General features: G+C 44.0%; 1 pseudogene; it reads right to left on the bottom strand.

Annotated features, from left to right (window-relative positions):
- Positions 1-1,541: 1,541 nt before the first annotated feature.
- Positions 1,542-19,833, bottom strand: LOC109879109 (dynamin-1-like protein; annotated as a pseudogene).
- Between the last annotated feature and the right edge of the window lie 563 nt (positions 19,834-20,396).

A 20,396-nucleotide genomic window follows, 5' to 3' on the forward strand; every position in this document is an offset into this window, starting at 1 on the left:
TGAACTGGGACTACATTCCCTCTCATGGGAGACCAAAAAGAGCTAGTTGAAAGCCATGCCTGCAATATTCTGCCACTGCTACAGTATGCTGCCAATCAGCAAGTGATTGTCATGTTGTCAACAGGAAGTCAGTGAAGACACAGTGGGTTACTATCATGTATTGCTAGTGAAAGCAAGTTGCCTGTAGGCTACTGACAACGTTTTGCCAGTTAGTTATTGTGAATCTTACAATAACTTACTGACAAATGGTTTTCAGATAAGACATGACAAATTCACAGCAAATTCTGGCAACAAAATGCACACTAACCTCTTTACAGTGCAGGTCATTACACGTTCTCTTACAAAGTTTCAGGGCAGACAATGTTAGAGGTGCTCAACTTGACGTGGAATAACCATCAAACATTTAAACTTCTACTGATGGTTGCCACAAATACATATATATATATATTTGACCATGCAACCCAAATATACAAGTGACCCCTACAATGAAATTCTCCCATCTATCAAAGCACAATGATTGTACCTTATATTCAAAATTTTGGGTGGGAAAAATGTCCCATTATACCTGCAAGGTACCAAACTGTACCATGTGAGATCATATGTGTACCTGTGAAGTTTACATTTTGAGTTTTTTTGTACCCCAGGGAAAAACACTGTTCGCTAACCACAGCCTTATTCTTTGAGAGTGTGTTAATAGATATTCCAATCAATAAGTACAGATGTGGTGGAACTGCAGAAACATTGATGCACTCAACCAAGAGGTTCCAAGTTCAAATCCCCTAAGCATGAATGCTGAGTATGCTCAATACCAAATGTCCTTGAGCACTGCACGATTTACATTGATGTTATGTTGGTTGTGATAATTGGACAATTAATTACTTCATTCTGGGCAGAGTTTAGAAAAACTCCAGAAATTTATTCTTGCCAATAAAATTGGTCACCATGGCCCTTTCAGGCTCATAGACATAGTGGTGAAGCAGGGCATTTCAGGTGTGGTCACGGTACAAAATTACACCATTTTTTTTTACAGTAATTGAAATCAGAATACAGCAGCATACTGTCATTTTATTAGAAATAACACCTTCAAGTTGTTCCACAAATAGGCAAAGTGCAACACATTTTTCGTGCCAATATACACTGAGTTTTCAAAACATTAAGAACACCTGCTCTTTCCATGACATAGACTGACCAGGTGAAAGATATGATCCCTTTTTGATGTCTCTTGTTAAATCTGCTTCAATCAGTGTAGTTGAAGAGGAGGAGACAGGTTAACGAAGGAGTTAAGCCTTGAGACAATTGAGACAATTGAGACATGGCTTGTGTATGAGTGCCCTTCAGAGGGTGAATGGGCAAGAGGAAATAGTTAAGGTCCTTTGAACAAGGTATGGTAGAAGGTGCCAAGCGCACCGGTTTGAGTCAAGAACTGCAACCCTGCTGGGTTCCACACCTGTGTGTATCAAGAATGGTTCACCACCCAAAGGACATCCAGCCAACTTGACACAACTGTGGGGAGCATTGGAGTCAACATGGGCCAGCATCACTAAGTCCATGCCCTGACGAATTGAGACTGTTCTGAGGGCAAAGGGGGGGGGGGCTGCAACTCAATATTAGGAAGGTGTTCCGAATGTTTGGTATACTCCGTGTATGCATAGTCAATCTCCAATATGTCCACAGACCTGGTGGAGCAGCACAAACTTCAGTTAATTATCAACCAAGAAGTTGTGAGTTCAAATCCCAGGCGAGGTTGATTCCCAAGTAATCAGCATACAGTCCTTTAATGTTAACACTTTAACTTAGCAGTAAAAATCTCTGGAGCAAACCGGAACTGTTTCATTTCACTGTCAATAATGCTTTTTAAAGCAAAAATATTCTCAATGACATTTGACACTTGGGTTTTCACATGCGAAAATGTTCATGGTATCACGTTCACATTTTGCATCCCCATGTTGTCACATGTATTTAACATGAGATCATGTTTTCACATGTGCTGACGTTGTCACATGGTCACGTGTAGTTTCCTGTTATCACGTCACTTCGTAGGTTGTCACATGTTATGACATTAACTTCAGATAAAAATCGCATGAGATCACATGTGAAATTCCTGTGTTTTTTTTCACGTAAGGGATGCACCACATATTGCCCGCACATTGTAGACATAAAATGACATAGTAAGCGGCACCAGTGCTTTTGACATTAGAACTTAAAATATATTTAACAAATAAAGATATTCAGGGTTACAGTATATTTTGGAGTGTTCTACATTTTCATAAACAATGTGGGATAGGAGTATCAAATTTACGGGAACTGGAGAGGGTTTGAAACTGAGGTTTGAGTTTCAGCTTTGATTTAGGCTACAGAAAGAACGATCCATCAATCTCTCCCTGTTGTGTTACACACAGACAGCTGAAGATAGGACAAGTTTGGCCTTCAAACATTCTTGGTTATAACTACACAGTACAGATATGTCTTAATGAGGTATCGGTTTCTTACACAGGTGAGCGATGATATGTATTTAGCCTTAACATAGCTGTGAGCCAGTACCATGTATCAACACACTTCCATGAACCGCAACAGTGCACTTTAATATTGGCAAATCCCAAGTCTTCCAGACATGATGAGTAGATTACAGATTGACTTCAGTGGAGTTCTCCTCCTTACCATAGATGAGTCTCTCTGATCTCAGCAATGACCTGACAGGCCTTCTGCAGAGCCTGTGGACACACAATGAGATACACTTGACTATGAAGCTTGTTGTGAATAATTCTACCTTTAGTGGTTGCTTTAAAAAAAAATCTACTTCCTGTACCAACGTTTGGATGTGTGTCAATCCTCTCTGTTCATGGTTAAGGTACCAACCTCTAGCATGTCTGCAGCCTCCTTGCGTCTCTGGGCCATGTCCTCAGACTCAGTGAGGAGGTCATTGAGAAGACCAGACTTATAGAGCTGACCCACCAGCTCACTCTGCAGACTGTCCCTCACATGGTTCACCAGGAAGTGCATCACTGCCTTGGGCACGCTATTGTACGGAAGAGGGAGGGAGAAAGAGAGAGTGAGAGAGAGAGAAATCTGAGCTTCTGGCCTAATGGGAGCAAATACCTCTAGACTTCAACACTGCACAGAAATACAAAGGGTGGCAGGTAGCCTAGCGGTTAAGAGCGTTGGGCCTTTAACCGAATCCCCGAGCCGGCAAGGTGAAAACAAATCTGCAGCTCTGTCCTTGAGCAAGCCAGTTAACCCCAAACAACAACTGCTCCCTGGGTACTGTGGACGTCGATTAAGGCAACCCCCTCTCTGATTTAGAGGGGTTGGGTTCAATGCATTCAGTTGTGCAACTGACTAGGTATCCTCTTTCCCAAAGAGAGAGGGACAGCGTCAGAAAGCACCTGTCTTGGATGTTTTTCTGAACGATGAGAAAGTAGGACTTGATGAGTCTCTCGACCTCACAGTCACGCTGCTCCCGAGAAAACAACTTCCTGGCAATGGGAACAGGCCACGGGAGGAGCAACAGCATCAGCCAATCACTGAAGAGCACCACACAGCATTTTGAAATTGAATAACTTTATTATTCGCTCACCACATCCAGCAGGTTGACAGCAAGACCCTTATGAGGGCTGGAGGGGCCAGAGGTGGGGGCCCCCTCATCCCCTTTCTTCAGCATGCCTCTCCAGTTTCCGGTCCCCTCCTGGTCCCCCTGGGGCCCTGCTCCGGGAGCCTGAGGTTACACACACACAACACAAACAATCAGATGTAAAGCCATTTTTTTACAGCAACTTGTGCCTCAAGGTGCTTTGAAGAATCACAATGCAAACCAATCTATTTAATTCAGAGCCAAACTCAAACTCACAGAGAGGGAGAAGGCAGAGAGGACATTGTTAAGAGAGGGCATGAGGACTGGGGAGCAGACTGAGTAGGGCACAGCAGGAAGCACGGAGCATGCCCATCTCATGCCCCACCTTGGCACCCTCCGCGTCCACAGAGGCAGGGGGCTCGGTAGGAATGGGAAGCTGGCCGACTGGACCATTAACTACTGACTAAAAGGAAGAGAAGAGAGGAGGAATGAGAAGGGACGTGAAGTCAGGAGAGGTAAAGAAGAAAAGACCAGGGACAATTGGTATTATATTGCGTTTAAAGAGAGCTGGAGAGATTGAGCTTGGGAGCCATTTTGTTTGGAGTATTATAGAAGAGATTCAGAGTATGGTGGTTAGTTAGTTACCTTATCCCTGGGGACTGCAGTGGGCAGCTCTCTCATTCGATTTCTCCTCGACTCCTACAGGACACAGACAGCAAGGAGGAAAGTTACATCACTTTTACAACACACAATGTCCTCCGATGCTCAGTTGATTCCACCCATATGTAAAATGTAAACGCGCATGACTAAGTCGCTTTGGCTTAAAGCGTCTGCTAAATGGCATACATCATCATGTTATTTTTACATCCCAACTACTATCCTACAGAATTCATGTCAACAGAAAAGGTTGTCACCTCTATGTTGTTTTTCATGACCCCACAGGCATCAGCAAAGTCAGGGTGTTTGGTGTTGACGTAGGCCAGCTCAATGGCCACCAGATTATGCACCTGGAACAGGAGAGTTGTATGTGATGTGATACAATAACCTGATGCAGTTGGCATACAAATAATCCACGTGCAGATTACACCGATTGAACCTGAATTTACCATCTCATTGGTGATAGGCAGCCTTTTCCTGAGCAGAGAGGTGACCACTTCTACTATGGCATCATGGAGCTTTGGAAATCTCAACAACTCCTATGGAAAACACACAGGCATAAGGTGTGTGTGTGTGTGTATGTGCGCATAGACGTGTTTATCTATACTTGTGGGGACTAGAAGTCCCCACAAGAATAGTAAACAAACAAAATCTAGGGCCATTTTAAATGCTCTTCCTAGGGGGTTTAGGGTTAAGGTTAGAGAATTAGGGTTAGTTTTAGGGTTAGGAGCTAGGGCTAGGTTTAGAGTTATGGTTAGGTTTTTGGGTTAGTTCAGTGCTTCTCAATTATTTTCTGTTACCTAGGAAGAAGTAAACATTTTGCGCCCCCCAACTCTAAATAGTATCATTTGTCTATATAATTGTTATAAGTACACCTCTGCATAACATTGTATCCTTATTAACATTAAAGAAAACAAAAAAAGAAAAATAGATCAACTTACAACAAAGAATAACTTTATTAACATGAAGTCTTTTCTGTTAGACTAAATAACAAAGTGCATCAATTTGCCTGAAATTTTAAAAAAGAAAATTCAATTCTTAATTTAAACTGAATTATTTTTTGACCATTTGATACTGAAAAATAAAATATAATCAATAAATAATAAATTCAAATTGATCAGCAACATTAACTCAGGAGCACAATATATGAAACACTTTGACCTATAAAACAAAAATGAATAAAACAATTTCTGCTGATTTTTTTAAATCAAAATGAGGAAGTCAGGATTAATGGCTGCAATGAGCACGTTTTGCAGAGCACAGCTTTCGAAGCGGGGTTTGAAGCATGATACTGCAACTCTCAGCTCCTGCTCAATGTTAAGCTGGGACCTGTACTTGGTCTTCAGCCAGTCTCACAAAGATAAGATGTTGCAAAAGGCTGAAGAATGCCTATGGCCCTCTGGCCTAAGAGTAGATACTGCCCTCTCTACACTCAGCCAGAATTCACTCAGTGTCTGTGATGTGAACCTCAGTCTCAATGTGGAGTCAGACATCATATCAATGAACTGGTCCTCCTCTGCAGAGCTGAAACCAGTTGGAGCTGGTGCATTGAAAGGATCTCTCACCCAGTCATATTGGGAACTGTTTTCAGGGAAGTACTTTTTAAAGAATCCCATCTGTGATGAAATATGCTCCTTAATATATGGAATCACTGAGGTGGCATCATAGTCAGTAGTGTCAACAAATTCATGCAGGTTCTCGAATGAATCAGTATTTCCTTCATAAAGACGCCTGCCCCACATTGCAAGCTTTCGAGTGAAAGAGCTGATCTTGTCTGTGACCTGAGGGAGGTGTTTATCTTTCCCTTGAAGCTGTAGATTTAGTTCATTTAGCTTTCCAAATATGTCACTCAGGTAGGCCAGTTTTGCCAGGAAGTTCTCATCACAAAATGTTTCTGCGAGGTCATAATTGTGCTCCTGCTCCGAAAACATTCTTATCTGCTCTCTGAGCTCAAACTCGGGACAAGACTTTTCCTTGTGACAGCCACCTTGCTTCACTATGAAACAGCACAGCTTGATGTTCAGCTCCCATCTCCTCACAGATAGCAGAGAAGACTCTTGTTTTTAGTGGTCTGGTCTTTATAAAATTGACTACACCTACAATGTCAGTCATAACCTCACTTAATTCAGAGGAAAGGTGCCTTGATGCCAGTGTATAACACAGTGTGTCCACTCAGCATTAGGTGAGGCCTTCTTGATGAGTGACCGAAGTCCTTTTCTCATCCCTGCCATGGTCCGTGCACCATCACTGCAAACACCAATGTAGTGTTCCCACTTTAGCCCATTCTCAGTCAGGAAGCAGTCCAGCATTTTGAATAGCTCTTCAGCTGTGGCTCTGTCTCTGACATATTTATACAAAAAAGTAGATCCTCACACAGGAGTTTGTCATGTCAAAACGTACATAAGAGATAAACAAACAGTCTTTGTTGCTGTCCGTTGCTTCATCGAACTGTAAGGCAAAGCGTTTGTCTTTGAGTTTATCTACCAGCTGTTCTTTAAGATCGTTAGCAATGTCATTTATACGTCTGGCGACAGTGTCATTGGACAGAGGGATAGTTTTATTTTTGCAGCATGACAGAGACCATGTCTAATGCTGCAGGCAGTATCAGCTCCTCTGCTATAGTGTTTTTTTTTGTTGCACTGAGCAATTTGATGATGCTAACAGTGCTCGCTGGTTTACTGAAGTAGCATTCACAAAGCGGGACGATTGTTGGCAATATTCGGCACGTTTTTGCTGAAAAAACTCAAGCAGCTTATCAGCGTTATTGGGGTGTAATGTCTTTAAGTGACGCCTTAATTTATTTGGCTTCATGCTGTCCGCTGCCAACATTTTTAGACACAGTAAACATACCGGTCTTTCCTCGTCTCCCACCGTAGTCACAGTGAAACCAAGCGCTACATACCCTTCATCATATCTCCTCGTCTCCCACCGTAGTCACAGTGAAGCCAAGCGCTACATACGCTTCCTCATATCTCCTCGTCTCCCACCGTAGTCACAGTGAAGCCAAGCGCTACATACCCTTCATCATATCTCCTCGTCTCCCACCGTAGTCACAGTGAAGCCAAGCGCTACATACGCTTCATCATATCTCCTCGTCTCCCACCGTAGTCACAGTGAAGCCAAGCGCTACATACCCTTCATCATATCTCCTCGTCTCCCACCGTAGTCACAGTGAAGCCAAGCGCTACATACGCTTCATCATATCTCCTCGTCTCCCACCGTAGTCACAGTGAAGCCAAGCACTACATACGCTTCCTCATATCTCCTCGTCTCCCACCGTAGTCACAGTGATGCCAAGCGCTACATACGCTTCATCATATCTCCTCGTCTCCCACCGTAGTCACAGTGAAGCCAAGCACTACATATGCTTCCTCATATCTCCTCGTCTCCCACCGTAGTCACAGTGAAGCCAAGCGCTACATACGCTTCCTCATATCTCCTCGTCTCCCACCGTATTCACAGTGATGCCAAGCGCTACATACGCTTCATCATATCTCCTCGTCTCCCACCGTAGTCACAGTGAAGCCAAGCGCTACATACACTTCCTCATATCTCCTCGTCTCCCACCGTAGTCACAGTGAAGCCAAGCGCTACATACGCTTCCTCATATCTCCTCGTCTCCCACCGTATTCACAGTGATGCCAAGCGCTACATACGCTTCATCATATCTCCTCGTCTCCCACCGTAGTCACAGTGAAGCCAAGCGCTACATACACTTCCTCATATCTCCTCGTCTCCCACCGTAGTCACAGTGAAGCCAAGCGCTACATACGCTTCCTCATATCTCCTCGTCTCCCACCGTAGTCACAGTGAAACCAAGCACTACATACACTTCCTCATATCTCCTCGTCTCCCACCGTAGTCACAGTGAAACCAAGCGCTACATACGCTTCATCATATCTCCTCGTCTCCCACCGTAGTCACAGTGAAGCCAAGCGCTACATACGCTTCGTCATATCTCCTCGTCTCCCATCGTAGTCACAGTGAAGCCAAGCGCTACATACGCTTCCTCATATCTCCTCGTCTCCCACCGTAGTCACAGTGAAGCCAAGCGCTACATACGCTTCCTCATATCTCCTCGTCTCCCACCGTAGTCACAGTGAAGCCAAGCGCTACATACGCTTCATCATATCTCCTCGTCTCCCACCGTAGTCACAGTGAAGCCAAGCGCTACATACGCTTCGTCATATCTCCTCGTCTCCCACCGTAGTCACAGTGATGCCAAGCGCTACATACGCTTCATCATATTTCCTTGTCTTAGCTTTCGGGAGACTTCCGTTTGTCTCATTATCTCCGTCTCTCTCCGCCTTTCTTTTCATCCCTGTTAAATATTTGTCCATGGTGTCTGTTATGAGTTTGTTATCTGCACTTCCTATCTCCTGCTCTGTGCTGTGTGCTCTTGTTCGGTGCAAAAAAAAACATACTCCCTGCGGCAAAAAAAAGCTTGTTCCCCGGGGTCACACGCGCCCCCCCTGGCATCGCTCCGAGCCCCCCCAGGGGGGCGCGCCCCACTATTTGAGAAGAACTGGGTTAGTTATACATGACAGTGTGTTGGTGTGTGTGTGTGTCTACCTGTGTGCTGCAGTGTTGGATGATCCTCTGCATCTCCTCATGGACCAGCTCTACACAGCGCAGGCTGGGATCCTCCAGTCTCTTCACCTGCTTCTTCACCAGCAGCTCAAACGACACCTCGGGCAGAAACAGAGACTGACGAGGGCCCTAGAGAGAGACAGAAAGAGGGAGAGAGCGAGAGAGAGAGAAATTAGAGACTAGAGACAGACATGTACCGTGTGTTGTTCAGACAAAGTAGCATTAAGAGAAAGACAGATGATTATTTATCCGTTCCCCAGGTTGAAGGTATGCCCACTCTTTAGTAAATACTGTTAGAAGGAGAGAAGAAGAAACTCTCAGTACTTCTACTCACAGTGGCGTTCCTGATGGCAGTCAGGATATCTATGGTGTCGAGTCCTCCTAGGGGATCCACTGACTAAAGTTCGCCCAAAAGTCTTGTGAAATATGTAACAGATTCTAGCACCACCGCATCTGCAAAACAAGAGGATAGATGAAGTTGACATGTTGTGACAAACATGATGTACTACTATGAATCAAAGGAATAGTGCCAACATTCAAATCTCAGGTAATACTACATAAAGTGCATCTCTGGGTTTTCACAGGCATTTTGCCCACACTTTGGCACCTCCTTGTGGAATAAAGAGGGTACTACTACTCACAGCTCAATGAACTTGGCCGTGCCCTCGATGGTGTGGCAGTACTCCGCAGCGAACTTGGTGATGAGCTGCAGCAGGGTGGCATTCTGGTCCTCAACGGGCTGGCCGTAGCTGCTTAACAGAGACTGGTACTGGGCCGCCAGCAAGTTGATACGAGTCTTCAGCTCCGGTAGACAGTCTCTGATGTGGTGCATCAGTAACCTAGCAGGGACAGGAGAATTAGAATCATAGAACTTACAGAACATTGATTTGAATGGGACTTGAATGGGAATTCCAATCTAGTAGTTGTAATTCTATGGGCACAGTATCCTAGACCTTGAAGTTTCATTAGATACAGTTGGTAACTGTAATGAGAATATTTCTAATGAATAAAGTTCATGTTCAGTTAAGTGTGACACTTACCTTTCTGTAATACACATGATTTCCAGTGTTGTGTTTGTGACACTCGGGTTGAAGGTCACTAGACTCGATGCAGTATGTTATGGATTAAACTATCTGCTGAGTGATTGACGCCAGACTGGAGGTACAAGAACACACAGATTATTGTAGTATGGTCTGTGAACACTGATTCTGTAGTAGCTGACAAAGTCACTGGCGTTTTATTTACACTTCCTACAAGCCTCTTGGCTGGTGTTTGCAGAACAGTTGTCAGCTGATCAGGATATACAGTGCATTGAGAAAATATTCAGAACCCTTTTTCCACATTTTGTTATGTTACAATACAGCCTTATTCTAAAATGGATTACATCGTTTTTTTTCCACCATCAATCTACACACAATATCCCATAATGACAAAGCAAAAACAGGTTATATATTTTTTGCCAATTATATCTTTTTTTAAATAAAGAAATACCTTATTTACATAAGTATTCAGACTCGAAATTGAGCTCAGGCGCATCCGGTTTCCATTGATCATCCTTGAGATGTTTCTACAACTTGATTGGAATCCACCTGTGGTAAATTAAATTGATTAGAAATGATTTGGAAAGGCACACACCTGTATATATAAAGGTCTCACAGTTGACAGTGCATGTCAGAGCAAAAACCAAGCAAAGAGGTCAAAGGAATTGTCAGTAGAGCTCAAAGACTGTTTTTGGATTGTGTTGAGGCACAGATCTGGGGGAAAGGTACCAAAAAATGTCTGCAGCATTGAAGGCCCTCAAGAACACAATGGCCTCCAATGGCCTCCACCAATCTGAGCAATAAGGGGAGAAGTGCCTTGGTCAGGGAGGTGAACAAGAACCCGGTGGTAACTCTGACAGAGCTCCAGAGTTCCTCTGTGGAGATGGTTGTCCTTATGAAAAGGTTCTCCCATCTCTGCTGCACTCCACCAATCAGGCCTTTATGGTAGAGTCGCCAGACAGAAGCCACTCCTCAGTAAAAGGCACGACAGCCTGCTTGGATTTTGCCAAAAGGCAACTAAAGACTAAGACCATGAGAAACAAGATTTTCTGGTCTGATGAAACCAAGATTGAACTCTTTGGCCTGAATGCCAAGCATCAAGTCTGGAGGAAGCCTGGCACCATCCCTACGGTGAAGCATGGTGGTGGAAGCATCATGCTGTGGGGATGTCTTTCAGCAGCAGGGACTGGGAGACTAGTCAGGATTGAGGTAAAGATGAACGGAGCAAAGTAGAGAGAGATCATTGATGAAAACCTGCTCCAGAGCACTCCGAATCTCAGACTGGGGCAAAGGTTCACCTTCCAACAGGACAACGACCCTAAGCACACAGCCAAGACAACGCAGGAATGGCTTCGGGACAAGTCTCTGAAATATCCTTCACTGGCCCAGCCAGATCCTGGACTTGAACCCGCTCAAACTCAAACCCGCTCAAACTCTGGAGAGACCTGAAAAGTTGGGCAGCGACGCACCCCATCCAACCTGACAGAGCTTCAGAGGATCTGCAGAGAAAAATGGGAGAAACTTCACAAATACAGGTGTGCCAAGCTTGTAGCATCATACCCAAGAAGCCTCGAGGCTGTAATCTCTGCCAAAGGTACTTCAACAACACAATATGAATACTTATGTAAATGTAATATTTGTAAAACTTTTTTTTTTAAATATAAATTCGCAAACAATGTCAAACTGTTTTTGCTTTTACTCATTATGGGGTATTGCTGTGGGGGGAAAAGTACTCAATTGTCATACTTGAGTAAAGATACCTTAATAGAAAATGATTCAAGTAGGAGTGAAAGTCACCCAGTAAAATACTACTTGAGTAAAAGTCTAAAAGTATTTGGTTTTAAATATACTTAAGTATCAAAAGTAAAAGCATAAACCATTTCTAATTCCTTATATTAAGCAAAGCAGACAGCACCATTTTATTTTTTATTGACGGATAGCCAGGGGCACACTCTAATACTCAGACGTAATTTACAAACAAAGCATGTGTGTTTAGTGAGTCCGTCAGATCAGAGGCTGTAGAGATGACCAGGGATGTTCTCTTGATAAGTGCATAAATTGGACCATTTTCCTGTCAAAATGTAACGAGTACTTTTGGGTGTATGGAGTAAAAAGTACATTATTTTCCTTAGGAATGTAGTTAAGTAAAAGTTGGCAAAAATATAAAATAGTAAAAGTACAGATACCACAAAAAAACTACTTAAGTAGTACTTTAAAGTATTTTTACTAAAATACTTTACACCACTTGGGTATTGTGTGTAGATTGATGAGGGGGAAAAAAAACAATAATCAATTTTCGAATAACGCTGTAACGTAACAAAATGTGGAAAAGGGGTCTGAATATTTTCCAAATGCACCGTAAAGGCCTTCTCAGCAATGACCAGTTAGACATTTTCTGTGCTGGAGGAGTCTTCCTGCTGCAACTTGTGATAAATCAGATAGATTTTTGATTGACTTTACCTGTGACTGCCATTCTCTTTTGTTCACCTTGAAATTCCTATTTCGGAACTCCATGCTAGTAGTTGCAATTCTATGGGCACAATATCCGAGATCTCAAAGTTTCATTAGATAAAGTAGATTGCACTTTGTGATTCATAGGTGGTTGTTTGGCTGACCAGAGCTAAGAACCTTGACTGGCAAGTGTGGTTCCAAGTCACTACTGTAGTTGCCACTACCATTGCTTATGTTATACCCAACTGCCCTATGGAGGAAACAATAACATTCTCACCTGTTCAGAGTCCTGGCCAGATACTTGGTTCCATTTCGATTAGCAAGAGAGGGATACTTCTTCTGCAGGAAAGCATGTTCATCTCGGATGGCATCGCTCTCCGACTTCTTATTGTTGATGTCCAACTGACTCCTGCGTGAAACAGAGACGTGTCGGCTTCACAATAACACAAGACAGATTTCAGCTGATGTTCATTGTATGTAAGGTAGAGTAGAGGCTACTATTGGGAGTGAGTGTAACGTGCTACAGTAGAGTATAACGCCAGACCTGTTGACCACTCCGATGAGGCCCAGTTTGACAGGGATGGCCCGGCCCATTAGGACGTCCATAGCATCAGTACCAGCGTCCATCAAGTCCAGCTTGGTCACCACCGCCAGTGTCCTCCTGCCTGTACACGACAACAGACTACAGAAATGAGTCCAACACAACATACTGTACACACCATACACTTTTACCAGTCGCAGAGAGAGATAAGTGGCTGCCCAAACACTGTGGATGAAAATGAGCATTATAGCCCTTTTACATTGATGTCAAAACTCAAATGAGGGTCAAAGCAGAAAAACCCTGACATCCAAACTGTCACCATCAACTAAATAAGCTAGAAAAAAAAACTCAAACCCAGTACTGACCGTTGAGGTCGACCTCGCGGGCCACTTTGAGGGACTCTTGAGGTGGCCATGTCTGTGTTGGCAGCGGTCGCAGCCTGGATGATGGAGTTGGGGTTGGAGATGTGCTTCAGGATCAGCTCTCCGATCTGTACCTCTATGTCTTTAGGCTGGTCGCCCACTGGGACCTATAGGGGGAGGGGGGAGGGGGGGGGGGGGGGCACAAAACACAGAGGAGTGACTGACAACTGAGACTTTCTAGTGTATCACGCTCCAGCCAAGGTTTCAGTTGCCCTGCACATCTGCTAGGCTACTAGCTTCTCCTAGCTAGCAAGCTCCGTCAATCACTCCTGAGTTCCATCAATCGCACCTGGGCTGCAGTCGCCTATCCGGACCCGTTTTGCTGCCCTCGCGGAGCCCCACCGGGCCTTCACAACTGGACTGCCGACGTTATCTACCCGAAGGAGTTATTCGGCTGGCTCCTCCGTCGCGACGTTACCTGAACGCCCATCTGCAGCCTGCTAACCGTTAGCTGTTTTACCGGCTGCTATCTGGATAGACAATCGGACAATTTTTATTTTTATTTTTTATTATTATTATTATTATTATTTTATTTTATTTTTTATTATTATTATTATGTTTTCTTCTTGGGCCTCTATAACTATATCTATTGTTTTTATTTTTGTTGTTGTTGTGTGATTTGGATTGATCCCCTCTACCACACGGAACCCCACTAATCTACTGACGGAGCGCAGGAGGTGGCTAACAACAGACCTCCATCCTATGCTAGCTTGCTACCGATGCCCTGGCTAGCTGTCTAAATCACCAACCAACCTCTCCACTCACCGGACCCTTTTGATCACTCGACTAAGCATGCCTCTCCTTAATGTCAATATGTCTTGTCCATTTCTGTTCTGGTTAGTGTTTATTGGCTTATTTCACTGTAGAGCCTCTAGTCCTGCTCACTATACCTTATCCAACCTATTAGTTCCACCACCCACACATGCAATGACATCTCCTGGTTTCAACGATGTTTCTAGAGACAATATCTCTCTCTTCATCACTCAATACCTAGGTTTACCTCCACTGTATTCACATCCTACCATACATTTGTCTGTACATTATACCTTGATGCTATTTTATCGCCCCCAGAAACCTCCTTTTACTCTATGTTCCAGACGTTCTAGACGACCAATTCTCATAGCTTTTAGCCGTACCCTTATTCTACTCCTCCTATGTTCCTCTGGCGATGTAGAGGTGAATCCAGGCCCTGCAGTGCCTAGCTCCACTCCTATTCCCCAGGCGCTCTCTTTTGACGACTTCTGTAACCGTAATAGCCTTGGTTTCATGCATGTTAACATTAGAAGCCTCCTCCCTAAGTTTGTTCTATTCACTGCTTTAGCACACTCTGCCAACCCGGATGTTCTAGCTGTGTCTGAATCCTGGCTTAGGAAGACCACCAAAAACTCAGACATTTTAATTCCAAACTACAACATTTTCAGACAAGATAGAACTGCCAAAGGGGGCGGTGTTGCAATCTACTGCAAAGATAGCCTGCAGAGTTCTGTCCTACTATCCAGGTCTGTACCCAAACAATTTGAACTTCTACTTTTAAAAATCCACCTCTCTAAAAACAAGTCTCTCACCGTTGCCGCCTGCTATAGACCACCCTCTGCCCCCAGCTGTGCTCTGGACACCATATGTGAACTGATTGCCCCCCATCTATCTTCAGAGTTCGTGCTGCTAGGCGACCTAAACTGGAACATGCTTAACACCCCAGCCATCCTACAATCTAAACTTGATGCCCTCAATCTCACACAAATAATCAATGAACCTACCAGGTACCTCCCCAAAACCTTAAACACGGGCACCCTCATAGATATCATCCTAACCAACTTCCCCTCTAAATACACCTCTGCTGTCTTCAACCAAGATCTCAGCGATCACTGCCTCATTGCCTGCATCCGTAATGGGTCAGCGGTCAAACGACCTCCACTCATCACTGTAAAACGCTCCCTGAAACACTTCTGCGAGCAGGCCTTTCTAATCGACCTGGCCGGGGTATCCTGGAAGGATATTGATCTCATCCCGTCAGTAGAGGATGCCTGGATATTTTTTTTAAATGCCTTCCTAACCATATTAAATAAACATGCCCCATTTAAGAAATTTAGAACCAGGAACAGATATAGCCCTTGGTTCTCCCCAGACCTGACTGCCCTTAACCAACACAAAAACATCCTATGGCGTTCTGCATTAGCATCGAACAGCCCCCGTGATATGCAGCTGTTCAGGGAAGCTAGAAATCATTATACACAGGCAGTTAGAAAAGCCAAGGCTAGCTTTTTCAAGCAGAAATTTGCTTCCTGCAACACTAACTCAAAAAAGTTCTGGGACACTGTAAAGTCCATGGAGAATAAGAACACCTCCTCCCAGCTGCCCACTGCACTGAAGATAGGAAACACTGTCACCACTGATAAATCCACCATAATTGAGAATTTCAATAAGCATTTTTCTACGGCTGGCCATGCTTTCCACCTGGCTACTCCTACCCCGGACAACAGCACTGCACCCCCAACAGCAACTCGCCCAAGCCTTCCCCATTTCTCCTTCTCCCAAATCCATTCAGCTGATGTTCTGAAAGAGCTGCAAAATCTGGACCCCTACAAATCAGCCGGGCTAGACAATCTGGACCCTTTCTTTCTAAAATTATCTGCCGAAATTGTTGCCACCCCTATTACTAGCCTGTTCAACCTCTCTTTCGTGTCGTCTGAGATTCCCAAAGATTGGAAAGCAGCTGCGGTCATCCCCCTCTTCAAAGGGGGGGACACTCTTGACCCAAACTGCTACAGACCTATATCTATCCTACCGTGCCTTTCTAAGGTCTTCGAAAGCCAAGTCAACAAACAGATTACCGACCATTTCGAATCTCACCATACCTTCTCTGCTATGCAATCCGGTTTCAGAGCTGGTCATGGGTGCACCTCAGCCACGCTCAAGGTCCTAAACGATATCTTAACCGCCATCGATAAGAAACATTACTGTGCAGCAGTATTCATTGATCTGGCCAAGGCTTTCGACTCTGTCAATCACCATATCCTCATCGGCAGACTCGACAGCCTTGGTTTCTCAAATGATTGCCTCGCCTGGTTCACCAACTACTTCTCTGATAGAGTTCAGTGTGTCAAATCGGAGGGTCTGCTGTCCGGACCTCTGGCAGTCTCTATGGGGGTGCCACAGGGTTCAATTCTTGGACCGACTCTCTTCTCTGTATACATCAATGAGGTCGCTCTTGCTGCTGGTGAGTCCCTGATCCACCTCTACGCAGACGACACCATTCTGTATACTTCCGGCCCTTCTTTGGACACTGTGTTAACAACCCTCCAGGCAAGCTTCAATGCCATACAACTCTCCTTCCGTGGCCTCCAATTGCTCTTAAATACAAGTAAAACTAAATGCATGCTCTTCAACCGATCGCTACCTGCACCTACCCGCCTGTCCAACATCACTACTCTGGACGGCTCTGACTTAGAATACGTGGACAACTACAAATACTTAGGTGTCTGGTTAGATTGTAAACTCTCCTTCCAGACCCATATCAAACATCTCCAATCCAAAGTTAAATCTAGAATTGGCTTCTTATTTCGCAACAAAGCATCCTTCACTCATGCTGCCAAACATACCCTTGTAAAACTGACCATCCTACCAATCCTCGACTTTGGCGATGTCATTTACAAAATAGCCTCCAATACCCTACTCAACAAATTGGATGCAGTCTATCACAGTGCAATCCGTTTTATCACCAAAGCCCCATATACTACCCACCATTGCGACCTGTACGCTCTCGTTGGCTGGCCCTCGCTTCATACTCGTCGCCAAACCCACTGGCTCCATGTCATCTACAAGACCCTGCTAGGTAAAGTCCCCCCTTATCTCAGCTCGCTGGTCACCATAGCATCTCCCACCTGTAGCACACGCTCCAGCAGGTATATCTCTCTAGTCACCCCCAAAACCAATTCTTTCTTTGGCCGCCTCTCCTTCCAGTTCTCTGCTGCCAATGACTGGAACGAACTACAAAAATCTCTGAAACTGGAAACACTTATCTCCCTCACTAGCTTTAAGCACCAACTGTCAGAGCAGCTCACAGATTACTGCACCTGTACATAGCCCACCTATAATTTAGCCCAAACAACTACCTCTTTCCCAACTGTATTTAATTTTTATTTATTTATTTATTTTGCTCCTTTGCACCCCATTATTTTTTTATTTCTACTTTGCACATTCTTCCATTGCAAAACTACCATTCCAGTATTTTACTTGCTATATTGTATTTACTTTGCCATCATGGCCTTTTTTTTGCCTTTACCTCCCTTCTCACCTCATTTGCTCACATTGTATATAGACTTGTTTATACTGCATTATTGACTGTATGTTTGTTTTTACTCCATGTGTAACTCTGTGTCGTTTTATCTGTCGAACTGCTTTGCTTTATCTTGGCCAGGTCGCAATTGTAAATGAGAACTTGTTCTCAACTTGCCTACCTGGTTAAATAAAGGTAAAATAAATAAAATAAAATAAATAAATGCAGAGCAGACAGTGTATAGTTCATCTCCATCTCTAGTCACTGTTACCTTGGTGATGCCGGGTAGATCCACCAGAGTGAGGTTCACCACATTAGGAGAGAAGATCTTCAGGTGAATAGGCTCATCACTGATCCCCTATAGGAAATACAATGACAAACAATGACTAGCCTTGTTGAAATTGTTAGGGATGTATGATGTGAAGGAGATCAATTTATAAAGTCCTAAATAATTACACTGTGATCGTCTTACCTTGTCAGTACCTGAAATTCTTTCCGTTTCATTTTCGATTTCCCGCCTGATTTCACTGACGTCTGTGTAGATCTGAAAAGACCAGCTTTGTTCATGTATATTTTCTTCAATCAACAGCACAGAAAACAGAATATTATGAGTAGCAACACGTATCAATGTTTGAGATAAGTCATACCTTGTTTTTGGTGTGTAAGAACTTGCCCCATTCATCTCCTTCCACGCCTGTGGAATACAATAACACACGGTTTAGATACACATTTTAACCTGACCAAAATAAGGTAATGGAATATGGGAGATGTATCAATAATATAATGTATCATACATGCCATTTAGCAGAAATTATCCATAGCAACTTGCAGTCATGTGGTATACACATTTAACATATGGGTGGCCCCAGTGTGAATCGAAACCCACAACTCTTGGCTTTGCAAGTACAATGCTCTACCAACTGAGCCACACAGGATTACAGTCATATAATTAGAATATTATATTAAGATCACAACCATTTAAGGAATAACCCTAGATAGACTACTTGTTCAGGTGTGGACGGTCTGGTCTACAGGTCCCTAATAACTGTCAAGGGAGGAATGTAGGAAAACACAAAACACCAACAGACAAGACCTTTACATAGCTGTGTGTGTCCACATTGTGGGGTCGGCAGTCAAAGAGATAGAGAACGTTTCAGCTCCTATTTTCAAAAGTGTGTTCATTTCAAAAACGGCTCTCTCTGGGTTTATCATGACACAGTGGCAAGCGTGTGATCTTCACAACTTGCTGAAATAGGCTGGTACAATTGGTGTGAAGGGGTGCAAAACGCTGAGTCAGAAATAACAACATGAGTGGCAGGTCAGAAACAATGACACAAAGTGGTCTGAAAATACCCAAAGAGCAGAATGAGGAATCACCCCCCCCCCCCCCCCCACACACACACACACACACACACACACACACACGGTTAGTGGTCAGTGTGGTCACATATTATGGCATTCCATCCCAGGTAGGCCTACGTACCATTCTCATCTATCATTTTCCTACCATCTCCAGGATCCACGTGGACTAGCTGTAGGATGAGTGGCCGGCGGATCACTACACCTGTCCCACAGGGCAGCATGTCCTTGCCAAACAGGCTCTCCAACACAGAGCTCTTCCCACTGATCTGGAGACAGACATCACAGTATGTCACATCATGGAGTTGGGTTAACAGCTTTCACATAAGGACAGATCTGAGAACAGCAGTGTTACCAAATAATATGGCCATAAGGTTGTCCTACAGTTATTGACAGAGAGTTCTTCATAATTGCTACTGACAAAAAGCAGGCTTTGCCCGGGTCAAATGGAACATGCCAGCTGTCCACCAACACATACACACCAATAATAGCCACACAACTGGCTCATGCACAAACAGAGACAGAAAGAGGTTTATTTTTAACTGCAACACGCTCACTCAAGTTCAATAGCCCATTTTCAGCAATCCTGATGTTTTGCCGAACATAATGAAAACCTCGAACACAAAATAGCTGAATAGACAACAATGTATGTAGCTAGCTATCTTTCAGTGTCACGTGAAGAGACTAGCAGCATAGCCCTATTTTGACAGCTACGAAGGGGAAGGGTTTTACCTGGGTTCCAACGATTGCTATCTGCGGCAGCTGTAATATGTCTGCTCCCACCGTATTGAAGACATCTTGAAGCTTGTTCATAACGGGGATTAGGGCCTCCATGTTCAAGCTAAATTGACACCTTTCTAGAGAGATAAACTAATGGAACAGCTGTCCACCAGCTCTGTTAAAAGTCATTCAACGTCCCATAGGGACCATTGAAATAAGCCATTCCCACCAGTCTGCGACTGCGCTGTGTTTATTGGGACTTGTAGTCTTCCAGATTCCAAACGCTCTCAAATGCTGCTTGAATTTTCCAAATAGGACTGCATTTCCCAAGATTAGGCCGCTGCTCAAAAACATATTGTAATGTAGTTTTTCGATAGTTGTGTATGAGTAAGATCACTTTACTGGTCAATTGCACACAAGCTCCAACGGAAATTTGACATCCTCTTTTAACCCAACCCCTCCAGAAGACACACTGGGCAGCCGGGGAGCTATTGTGGGGGTTTAAGTGCCTTGCTCAAGGGCACAACGGCAGGCAAAAGCCTCTATGTTTTGATACCGTCAACAATCCAGTTATCAGCTCCCGTCAGACCCAGGACTGGCAACCCTCCGGTTGTATGCTCGCCTCTCAAACCGCTAGGCTAAAATAGTAGCTACATTATAGTTGCAGATGATAATATACATAGTGTTTTGTGAACCTATTCTGAGATTTACATTAATTGATCGAATGTCAGAGCATGAATAGAATACACACATTTAGAAGATACTACAGTAA

The sequence above is a fragment of the Oncorhynchus kisutch genome, linkage group LG19, assembly GCF_002021735.2.
Source record: "Oncorhynchus kisutch isolate 150728-3 linkage group LG19, Okis_V2, whole genome shotgun sequence".
NCBI lineage: Eukaryota > Metazoa > Chordata > Actinopteri > Salmoniformes > Salmonidae > Oncorhynchus > Oncorhynchus kisutch.